Source organism: Delphinus delphis, chromosome 7, assembly GCF_949987515.2.
Source record: "Delphinus delphis chromosome 7, mDelDel1.2, whole genome shotgun sequence".
Taxonomy (NCBI): domain Eukaryota; kingdom Metazoa; phylum Chordata; class Mammalia; order Artiodactyla; family Delphinidae; genus Delphinus; species Delphinus delphis.
The window spans coordinates 28,594,695-28,606,300 of record NC_082689.1 but is presented as its reverse complement, the minus strand read 5'-3'; the positions used below and the strand labels follow the sequence as shown (position 1 = coordinate 28,606,300).

Sequence of the window (11,606 nt, the reverse complement as noted above, 5' to 3'; positions counted from 1 at the left end):
CTGAAGGCTCAGATGATGGGTATCCTTTTTTTTTTAGCAATAAAGGTTTGTTTTTTTTGGGGGGGGCGGCGAACTATGCACAGCATGCGGGATTTTAGTTCCTGGACCAGGGAGATCAACTGTACCCCCTGCAGTGGAAGCACGAAGCCCTAATCACTGAAGCACCAGGGAAGTCCAGCAATAAAGTTTTTTTAAATTAAGGTATGTACGTTGTTTTTTCAGACATAATGCTATTGCACATCCATAGACTCCAGTGTCATGTAAACATAACTTTTATATGCACTGGGAAACCGAAAAATTCACGCGAGTTGCTTTATTGCAGTACACGCGTACCTTGGAGATATTACGGGTTCCGTGCCAGACCACCGCAGTAAAGCACATATGAGTCATGCACTGTATGCTCTTTAGAGATGAGGAAACCAAGGCCCAGAGTGACTCCAAAGGCCCAGTGGAAGGACTCCAAGGCTAGTCTCACCGGCTTCAAAACCCTTCCCCCTCGCTCCTCCTGTCCTTTAGGCCAAGCATAAATGGTTGCCCTGAGAACAGGCAGCCAGGGTCATCTCCCTTAGAGGACCTCAGTCTGGAGTCAGGGCCCAGACTGGGAAGCCCCTGCCCACCCTGAACCTGGGCAGGTAGGCATGCTGGCCTCTCCCTGCCACTAGGTTGGCTACCTCTTGTCTGTGGTGCTGGGACTCCACCTTTCCCATCCTCTGGCTGTCCACTCACCCTCCCCACAGAGTAGAGAACATGGGCAAAGGGAAGTGACACTGACCCCGCACACACCGTGTTTGACCCTCTCTGGTCATCAGCAGTAAGTTTTCCGGAAAAACGGGAGAGCTGTGGGCCAGAACTTTCCCTGAGGGGCTTCCTTGACTCATGGTTTGGTCGGGATGCCACCTGCGGACAAACCTCACTCACACCTACCCCGGGTCATGTTCACTCAGTAGTTCTCCAAGAGATCAGCCATTGAAAAGTCCTTAATAGGAAATGTTTTTAGAAGGAACATATGGAGAATCAAAAGGGGGCTAAATATAAACCTGTATTTGCAGAACTGAAGAAGGAACACAGAAAAGCTGAACAGAAAGAGCTGGGTGGAGAAGCACTCTCCTAAAACAGGGGTTTTTCAGTGGGTGTGGGTGTGTGTTTTGCTGGATATGTGAATTTCTAGAACACTAGAGTTACCTATAATTAAAAAAAGAAAAAAAATCAGCTTATGAGGCTAAAAGTAATTCTGATGCCAATTGCATTATGGAAGTAGCTGAGTGCAGATGCACTAACTTTCATCAGAATAAACCCACGTGTTTGCATTTTACAGACTTAGAAATGGTCAAATAGAACAGACGTTTAAAATAGAAGTTTCAAATTTAAGACATTTTTAAAGTAGTTAAAGCAGCTCTAGGAAAAATGTGCTACATCATTAATGCTGAAATAAAAAAGAGGCAAACTTTGAAGTTAGGGCATAAGCAGGCATGAAAGAAATTCCCATGGTCTAAAAAAGGTGAGGAGGGGCTTCCCTGGTGGCACAGTGGTTGAGAGTCCGCCTGCCGATGCAGGGGACACGGGTTCTTGCCCTGGTCTGGGAAGAGCCCACATGCCGTGGAGTGGCTGGGCCCGTGAGCCATGGCTGCCGAGCCTGTGCGTCCAGAACCTGTGCTCCGCAACGGGAGAGGCCACAACAGTGAGAGGCCTGCGTACCGCAAAAAAAAAAAAAAAAAAAACCAATAAAAAAGGTGAGGAAAGAATAAACAAGCAGGGACTTGCCTGGTGGTCCAGCGGTTAAGACTCCGTGCTTTCTCTGCTTCCACTGCAGGGGATGTGGGTTTGATCCCTGGTCAGGGAACTATCCCACATTCTGCATGGTCTGGCAAAAAAAAAAAAAAAACACCAAAATTTATCGAGCAATACCATAAGCAAAATGGTTGGTGGACAGTCTCTCATTTAATTTTCATAATATTGCAAGGTAAGGGGATTATTATCTCCTCTTATTAAAAGAAAAATCTCAATGTCAAAGGTCACACTGTAACCCATGGCAAGCTTGGGGTCTAGACCTAGTTCAAATCCAATTGTCCGTCTCCAGAGTTCCTTGGTCTTTCAAATACATCAGCCTTCTCGCTGCACTGCTCCGCGCCCCACACCAAAGTTTTCAACTAAAGTCTATTAGAGGATTTTTCTTCTTTCTTTGGGGAAAGCTATTTCCATGAAAGCATTTGGTGGTAAATTTTACTACAAAGAAATTGTCTCATAATATTTATTTGCATATTGTTTCCTTTATTAGTTCAGTTGAATTTTTTTTGCATGTGTATTTCTCTGTACAGAGACCTTACATGTTTACACAGTATGATGTGATATAAATATTTTGCTCAGTTCCATCATTGTAATGCAAAATCTAACAGCAAAGCGTAGGTCCTGACTAGGCTCCCGCTGCTGCCTTCCTTTACTCAAATGTCATGGTCTTCTTTGAATAAGCAGATTAGCTGCTGATTGCAAGGCAGCCAGATAATGAGGAGAGTGGGAAAGACAGCCAGTACTGTCACTTGGCCCTCATAAAATGTTTGCATCAGAGGGCACTGGGCAGTTGACGGAACAGTAATTAAAGTGCCCTTCTACAGCACCCCATGAAAAGTGCTGGTCTATACAGCCAACTGGACAGTGGCGAAGGAAGTCTAGCTCCCTAAGAATTGTGTAAACAACTCACCTGCTCAGACAGGAGACACCCCACTTTCCCACAAATACCCTAGAGCACTGGACTCCAAAGTCGGGGAGCCCAAAGGGAAATATCACTGAGCAAGAAGGAACATTGGAACTGCTGGTTCTATAGATCTTTTTAATCTCACCCTTTAAAATGTTAAGTTTCATGTGATAGCTTTATATGTATTTAATACATTAACATTACTGGGCATATATAGACTTCATTAGTTAACAGACATATATTGGAAAGGCATGCTTAAAAATTGTTTGCCAACATGGGTGCCAAACCCAAAAAGCTTGGAGACTGTCTGCCTAGAGGAAGGTGAACGTCAGTGGAGGTGGTGGCAGTGAGAGCCCTCCCCCTAAGTTCCTAAGATCCAAAAGGTAAACCAGAATTACCCAGGTCGTGGTGCCAGAAGCAAGGTACAATTAGACCTCTCCCTGCTTTTCTTCCTATCAATGAGGATGACACCCTGTGAGATTGCCTGAGAAGCAAGTGGGTTGGGACGGTCACAGAACAGCCTTCTCATTCCCTGAGCAGCCCCAGGTTGTGGCCCCCATGACTCAAAGAGACCAGCCTTCCTCCCAGAGTGATGAGCTCTGCTGGTTAAAGGAGCAAATGGCGAAAGACATTAAAAAGTTCAACATCACTTGTCCTAAAAGAAGTGCACATTAAAACTGTTAAGAATACCTTGTTCTTCAACCATCAGTTGCATAGATTTAAACAAACGAGTAGTTGGCCAGAGTAGAGAAACAGGTGTTCTCTTATATACCAATGGGTGTGTAAATTGGCAAAATCTTTCTGTAGGCAATTTGAAAACATTGGCCAAGGGCTTAAAAACTATAGATCTACCCACCCATCAATTTCTCCTCTGGGTTATTTTTTTGAAGGAAATAATCACATTTGTATTGTTACATATAATACATACATAAGAGCTTGTTGTTCAACCACTTATTCATTCTACACACACTTATTGGTGTCTTTTATAAGGCAGACTCTGTGCTAGATGCTGCAACACAGCAAAGAATAAAATAGGGCTCCAGCTCGCCTGGAGGTTGCTGATAATCATTGCTGTGTTATTTATTACAGGGAAGAATCAGAAACTAACAAAACGAGCAATATTAGTGTTTCTTTTTGCAGTTATGAATGACTGTAGCCATTATAAATTGTAGAATTCACTGGAAAATATTCACATGAGGTGGTTGAGTGGGAAAAAAGCAGTTAACAAAACTCTGTTTATAATATAAGCCTCCTCGTGGCCTTGAGGGCTCAGAGAAAGGCCACAGCTCTGCCTAGCATTTGAGACAGATGTAATTTAGAACAAATAGACTTCTCTTTAGTGAGAAATAAAACTAGACAGAACAAAAGAGCATTGGGAAATATGCCCATCATTTCTTCTTCATGAATGTTTTCTGAGGATGATTCTAGAAGGAACTAGAAATAATAGCACCATTGATAAAAAGATTCTGAGAGGCAGTAAGATACAGCTAAGGAACTACAGCCCAACTGAAAATAAACACCTCATCCAATAATTTTAAAAAACCTCCAATCAATAAAACGTCCCTAAGAGAAATGGGCTTGCTCATACGTTGCTGATATACAGTGCCTTGTTATAAACTTTTGAGAAAGCAAATAGTGATAGCTATCAAAGTTCTTAATGCCACTACCATAACGTAGAAGTTTCACCTACAGGAGTATACCTATAGGAGTACTTATGCCTGCATTTAACAATCTGAATAAGGAAATGAAAATTAACCAGAACATGCATAATGGGAGTCCCATAAGGAGAAAAGAGAGAAAAGAGGCAGAAAGACTATTTGGAGAAATAATGGCCAAAAATTTCCCGAACTTGATGGAAAAGATCAATCTGCACATCCTAGAAACTCAGCAAACTCCAGTGGGATCAACTCAAAGAGATCCACACTGAAATACACATAGTCAAGCTGTCTAAAGCCAAAGATGAAGAGAGAATCTTGAAAGTAGCAAGAGAACAATGACACATCATGTGCAAGAGATCCTTGGTGAAATTAATGGCTGACTTCTCATCTGAAATTATGGAGTCCAGCAGTCAGTGGGATGACATATTTCAAGTGCTGAAACAAAAAAACAGAATTGCACATCCAGCAAAATATCCTTTCAAAATGGAGAAGACATTCAAATAAATATAAGCAAAACCTGAGAGAATCTGTCACTAGTAGATCTGCCCCACAAGAAATAATAAAGGGCTTCAGACTACATGAAAAGACACTAGACAGTAATTGAATCCACATAAAAAGATAAAGATCTCACCTTTGACCATACTGAGTACCAAGAATATGGAGGAAAAGGCCAGACATACCACACATTTAGGGAAGCTCTACCAAGGACTTTCTACTTCTGCCTTCTAGATCAATAGCACGGTATAGGGAGGAACATTTGGTTTTTCTTATTGGTTCTCACTTCTGGGCTTCCCCTATTTTCTCAGGAATGCATCTACTCACAAAAAAAAAAAAAAAAAAAAAGATGAAGAACACAAGTAAATACAGCATAGGTGAATATAAATAACAGTATAAATGGGAGTTGTGTGTGTGTGTAACTTTTCCTATATTATTTAAATGACAGCTGCATAAAGCAACAATTATAAAACTATGTTCATGAGCTTATAAAATATAAAGATGTCATTTATATGACCATAATAATACAAAAGAAGATGGAGTGAACAAAGCTATATTGGAACAAAGTTTCTGTATACTATTGAAATTAAGCTGGTATTAATCGAAACTAGATCGTTTCCAGTCAAGATGTTAATTATAATCCCAAGGACAATCACTGAGGAAATAACTGAAAAATATATAGTAAAAGAAATGACAGGGGAATAAAACTGGTACACTAGAAAATATCTAACACAAAAGCAGGCAATAATTGAAGAATAGAGAAATAAAGATATGAACTATATGAAAAACAAATAGTAAACATAGAATAAATGAAACAGAGAATAGAAAAACACAGAAAATCAATGAAGCCAAAAATTGCTCTTCAGAAAGATCAAATTGATCAAAAGATCAAATTGATCAAAAGATCAATTGACAAACTTTTAGTTAGACTGACCAAGAAAAAAAAAAGAGAAGATGCAAATGAAGAAGGGGATATCACCACCAACCTTATAGAAATAAAAAGGATTATAAGGGAATACTATGAATAGCCAACAAACTAGATAACTTAGATGAATTCCTAAGAAGACACAAACTACCTAAACTGACTTAAGAAGAAATAGAAAACCTGAATAAACCTATAACAACTAAAGACTTTGAATTAGTAATTTAAAAATTTCCCACAAAGAAAATCCCAGGCCCAGATTACTTCACTGGTAATTTAAAGAAGAGTTAATACCAACCATTCACAAACTCTTTAAAAATGTAGAATAGGAGGGAATACTTCCTCTTCATTCTTTGAGGCCAGAATTACCTTCATACCAAAACCAGACATCTTAAGAAGAGAAAACCACAGATTAATACCCCTCATAAATATAGATGCAAAAATTCTCAATGAAATAAAAGATAAACAATTCCAGAAATGCATAAGAAGAATTACACTCTATGACAAAGTGGGATTTATACCAAGAATGCAAAGTTGGTTTAACATCCAAAAATAAATCAACTTAATACACCATATTAATAGAATAAAGGGAAAAAATATGATCCTCTCAATACACACAGAAAAAGCATTTGACAAAATTCAACACCTTTCTGTGATATCAAAAAAAAAAAAAAAACAACAAACTAGAATAGAAGGGAAACTCTTCACCTAATACAGGGCATTTAAGAAAAAACCACAGGTAACACCGTACTTAATGGTCAGAGACAACGCTTTCTCCCTTAGAGCAAAACAAGGATGTCTGCTCTCACTACTTCTGTTCTATATTGTACTGGAGATTCCAGTCAAGACAAGAAAAAGAAAAGGCATTCAGATTGAAAAGGAAAACAAAACTCTATCTATTTGCAGAAGACATGATCTTGTATATAGAAAATTCTAAAGAATCACACACACACTATTAGAACTAATAAATTCAGCAAGATCGCAGGATACAAAGACATTATACAAAAGACAAATGTATTTCTATACACTATCAATGAACAATCCAAAATGAAATTAAGAAAACTATTGTATTTACAATAGCATCAAAAAGAATAAAATACTTCTGGATAAATTTAACAAAAGAAGTGTAAAATTTGTACACTGAAAACTACAAAATAGTATTTTGTACAAAACTACAAAATAGTATTTTGTACAAAGCTACAAAATAGTATTAGAAAGAAATTTAAAACTTAGGGAATTCCCTGGTGGTTCAGTGGTTAGGACTCCACTCGGTGCTCTCACTGCCGGGGGCCTGGGGAACTAAAATTCCATAAGCCGCAAAGAGCAGCCCAAAAAAGAGAAATTTAGAACTTAAATAAATGGAAAGACATCCAATGTTTGTGGCTCACAAGACAGTATTATTAAAATGGCAATACTTCTCAAATCGATCTACAGATTCAATGCAATACCTATCAAAAATCCAAGCTGGGCTGTTTGGAGAAATTGGCAAGTTGATTCTAAAATTCAAAAGGAAATGGAAGACATCTGTAATAGCTGAAACAATCTTGAAAAAGAACAAAGTTGGAGGACTCACAATCCTCAATATCAAAACTTACTACAAAGCTAGAGTAATCAAGACTTGGTGGTAGTGACACAAAGAGAGTGATATATACCAATGGAATAGAATTGAAATTCCAGAAATGAACACTTATATTTATGGTAAACAGACTGTTGGCAAGAGTGCCAAGATAACTGGATGGGTGAATTAATAGTCTTTTCAACAAATGGTGCCAGAACAACTGGATATCCACATGCAAAAGAATGAAGTTGGATCTTTATCTTACAGCATACACAAAGATTAGCTTAAAATAGATCATAGACCAAAATGTAAGAGCTAAAACTATAAAAATTTTAGAAGAAAACTTAGGAATAAATCTTTGTAAACTTGGGTTCGGCAATGCCTTTTTAGATACAGCGTCAAAAGCGCGAGTAACAAAAGAAAAAACAGAAAATTGGAATTTTTCAAAATTAAAAAGGTTTGTGCTTCAAATGACACCACCAAGAAGTAAACAGGCAATCCATAGGAGAAAATATTTGCAAATCATTTGTGGTAAGAAAATTGTATTCAAAATATATCAAGAGCACTTACAATTTAACAATGAAAAAGATAACCCAATTAAAAAATGTGCCAAGGATTTAAATAGATATTTGTCCAAAGATATACAAATGGCCAATAAGCACAAGAAACTATGCTCAGTATAATTGATCATTAGGGAATTGCAAATCAAAACCATAATATGATGCCATTTCATATCCACTAGGATAGCTATAATAAAAATACAGACAATGACAAGAGTTGGAGAGGATGTGGAGAAACTGAGATCCTCATAAGTTGCTGAGGAATGTAAAATGGTGCAGCCACTTTGGAAGACAGTTTGGTCGTTCCTCAAAATATTAAATATAGAGTTTCTGTATGACTCATTCCACTCCTAGGTATATACCCAAGAGAAATGAAAACATATATCTACACAAAACTTGTACACAAATATTTATAATAGCATTATCGACGACAGCCAAAAGGTGGAAACAACTCAGATGTCCATCAACTGATGAATAGATAAAGAAAATGTGGTATATCTGCACAATGGAATATTATTCAACCATAAAAAAGAATGAAATACTGACACATGTTACAACATGGATGAGCCTTGAAAACATGCTTGGTGAAAGAAGCCAGCCCCCAAAGACAGTAAGAATGTATGTATATGTGACTGCATGTGTTGTATGGTACCATTTACAGTTGACCCTTGAACAACAGGGGTTTAAACTGTGTGGGTCCACTTATACATGGATTTTTTTCAATAAATTCGTACTACAGTAATACACAATTTGCAATTGATTGAATCCAGGGTTGCGGAAACTTAGATATAGGGAGGGTTGGCTGCAAAGTTATACACGGATTTTCTACTGCAAGGAACGTAGGTGTCCCCAATCCCTACATTGTTCAAGAGTCAACTGTATATGAAATGACCAAAGCAGGCAAATGTATAGAGACAGAAAATAGAATAGTGGCTTCTTAGAGCTGGGGGGGGGTGGGGAATTGGGAGTTATTGCTAATGGGTTTGGGCTTTCTTTGGGTGATGATGAAAATATTCTAAAGTTAGGTTGTAGTAATGACTGCACAATTCTTTGAACATACTAAAAACTACTGAGTTGTACACTTTAGTGGGTAAATTTTATAGTATGTGAATTATATCTCAAGAAAGCTGTTTTTAAAAAGTGAGTTCACCTTTAAAGCTAATAATTAAGCAAATTAATGTATTAGTGTAATTTTAGGACAATGTGATCATTTCCTTATGAATTTTATGGATGTTGTAGGAACTAGGCTTCAAAGTTTTTCATTGTAAAAAGAATTACTGAAGTTTTTATTCTATTTCTTCATTGAGGAGTTATCTCTACTTCTTCATTTTACCTTAAGGAGCAATACTAATTATTAAAATCTTGATCTTTCCAGTTTTCCCTCCTCCCTAAGAAACCACAATAATAGGTAGCTAAATTATTAAGACAATAATAACCAGAAAAATATCTGCTAAAGCAATAGGTTTCAGACATTTTTTACTATAGCTCACATTGAGAAATATTTTATCTTGCCTCCTAGTACATGCCAGTATATAAGTAACTTAAATAGAATTTTCATGAATCAGTATTTACCGACTACCATGTATAACACCCTCTAATAGTTTTTCCTATTCTATTTTATTTCATTTTTGGAAATGCTGGTTGTGACTCAGTAAATTGATTTTTATGAACCACTAATGGGCCCCCAAAAGTGGGTCTGAATCATAATTAGTCCACTTGCTATCAGAAAGTGTGGATTCAGCTTTTTGTTTTAGGAAAAAACAAAATTTTGGAAAAAAATTATCAAAAATAAGTGTATATATGTTCATTAATGTTTTTATGGAAAACAATCTGATGGTACAGTAGGCTGGCCAGGCAAATTAAATGGTCTAGGAATACAGATAGATCATAAGAAAATGTATCTGAACAGAGGCAGGAATAGGGCTCCATGTGGATGCTTGTTTATTGAGATAGATGAGAAGGGTGAAGAAGGTTAAAAAAAAAAAGAAGCAGCAGCACACTGTGGGGACTTACCTGGCAGTTCAGTGGTTAAGACTCCACGCTTCCACTGCAGGGGGCGCAGGTTCCATGCCTGGTCGGGGAACTAAGATCCTGCAAGCCACAGCCAAAAACAAAAAAGAAGCACACTGAGAAGAGATTAGAGTAACTCCAAGAAAAGCCATATAGCTGTATGCCAAATTTCTGATTACCTTATCACCTTCCTCTTAGTCAGTCAAGCTTTACACGCTGATTTTCTAATGCAATAATTCAGTCACACTGGATTAGCCTGAAGTTTGATTTGGAGGGCTGACAACCCACGCTTGGTTTTTTTGTTTTACTTTGTTTTGTTTTTGTTTCAACTGTCACTTTATTTGCAAGATGGTTGAATTAATTCAAATTTAAACTATAACTTGATAATTTTTAGTCAGGTACCAAATTTTATTCAAAGCGAACTGCTTATTCAAAAGTGATCATGGAACAACTCAAAATGCAGAGCAAGAAGGATGAGAGAAACATCTTACTGGCCCATAGATTGTTTTAATTCTCTCATTATATGAAACTCAAACTTTTCATTTTTAGGAAAGGGAAACTAACTTCAGTAGAGAGCAATACAGAAAGACTTTGTCACATAGACTAATTTCCATTTAGTCAGTCAACTGTTTCTAGCTGTCTCAATTGGGACAGATGCATTTACAGAACTGGCTGTGCTTGAGCCTTCTTTGCAAGCAGCTTTAGGTCTGCAATGCACTTGGCAATTGTCTCCTTCTCCTGCTACACAGAGATGCTCTGTACCACATTCTTCTCCACCCAGTTTATCATGTGCCCTTGTTCCTTTAGACGCATCATATTCTGCACAGAGATGTGGTAGTCCAGGCGACTCTTTACCTCCTTGTATGCACTTTGCAGCCATTCCCAGTAAGTAACCTCCAGGGCCATGGCAATGTTATTCCTCTGGACATCAAAAAGGTAATGGCACTTTTGAACCAGTGCCTGCTGTGACTTCTCCAGATCAACTGCATCCTGGATTTGTTTGATGGAAGCCTGTTTCAATCCTTCGAGTTGGGCAGTTTTTTGCTCATTGAGTTTATCAGCAAATTCCCCAATAGAGGCAGCATATATTTTAATTACATAGACAAGAACCCCTATTGTTGATATGGCAGAGAAGGTCTCTGCAGTTATCACATATATTTCTTTGGAGAGTAAATATAAGATAAGCCCAGTTCTGAGCACGTAGGGTCCTGTTAACACCAGTTTTAGGATAAAGGAACTGGAAAAATTCCTCAGGGATCAGCCCCAAACAAACTTTTCCTCCATATTCAGGAAGAGGTGGTACAGGGGCAAGACTTGGCTGCCCTTTGTGAAAGATCCTTGTTGCCTGCAATACCCCTGGACCAAGGAGGGCTGCATTCTTCAGAGAGGGGGCAGCTGCGGTGGCGGCAGAAAGCACCACCCGGGACAGCATTGTCAGGTAACGTCCACACAACAGTCTACACTGGGTCTTCACGCCCCAGTGACTGCGACAGGAGATTCTGTCAGGGGCAGAAACAAGGTGGTCCCAATCTCGTTTTGATGATATTTTGGACTTGAAGCTAGTAGAGATCTCTCTTTTGTATAACTTAGCTCAGCCTTGAAAAATTATACCAGCAATAATAGCATCATCATTTTACAATGAAAGTCGAATTGGAATGTGAATAAAAGTGCCACTGGCCAAGGACCCCTATGCACTAATTATGTCTTATTTGAA

At 38.2% G+C, this 11,606-nt stretch overlaps 1 pseudogene; it reads right to left on the bottom strand.

The window, feature by feature from the left end:
- Nucleotides 1-10,253: 10,253 nt before the first annotated feature.
- LOC132428041 (ATP synthase F(0) complex subunit B1, mitochondrial pseudogene) lies at nucleotides 10,254-11,324 on the bottom strand (annotated as a pseudogene).
- Between the last annotated feature and the right edge of the window lie 282 nt (nucleotides 11,325-11,606).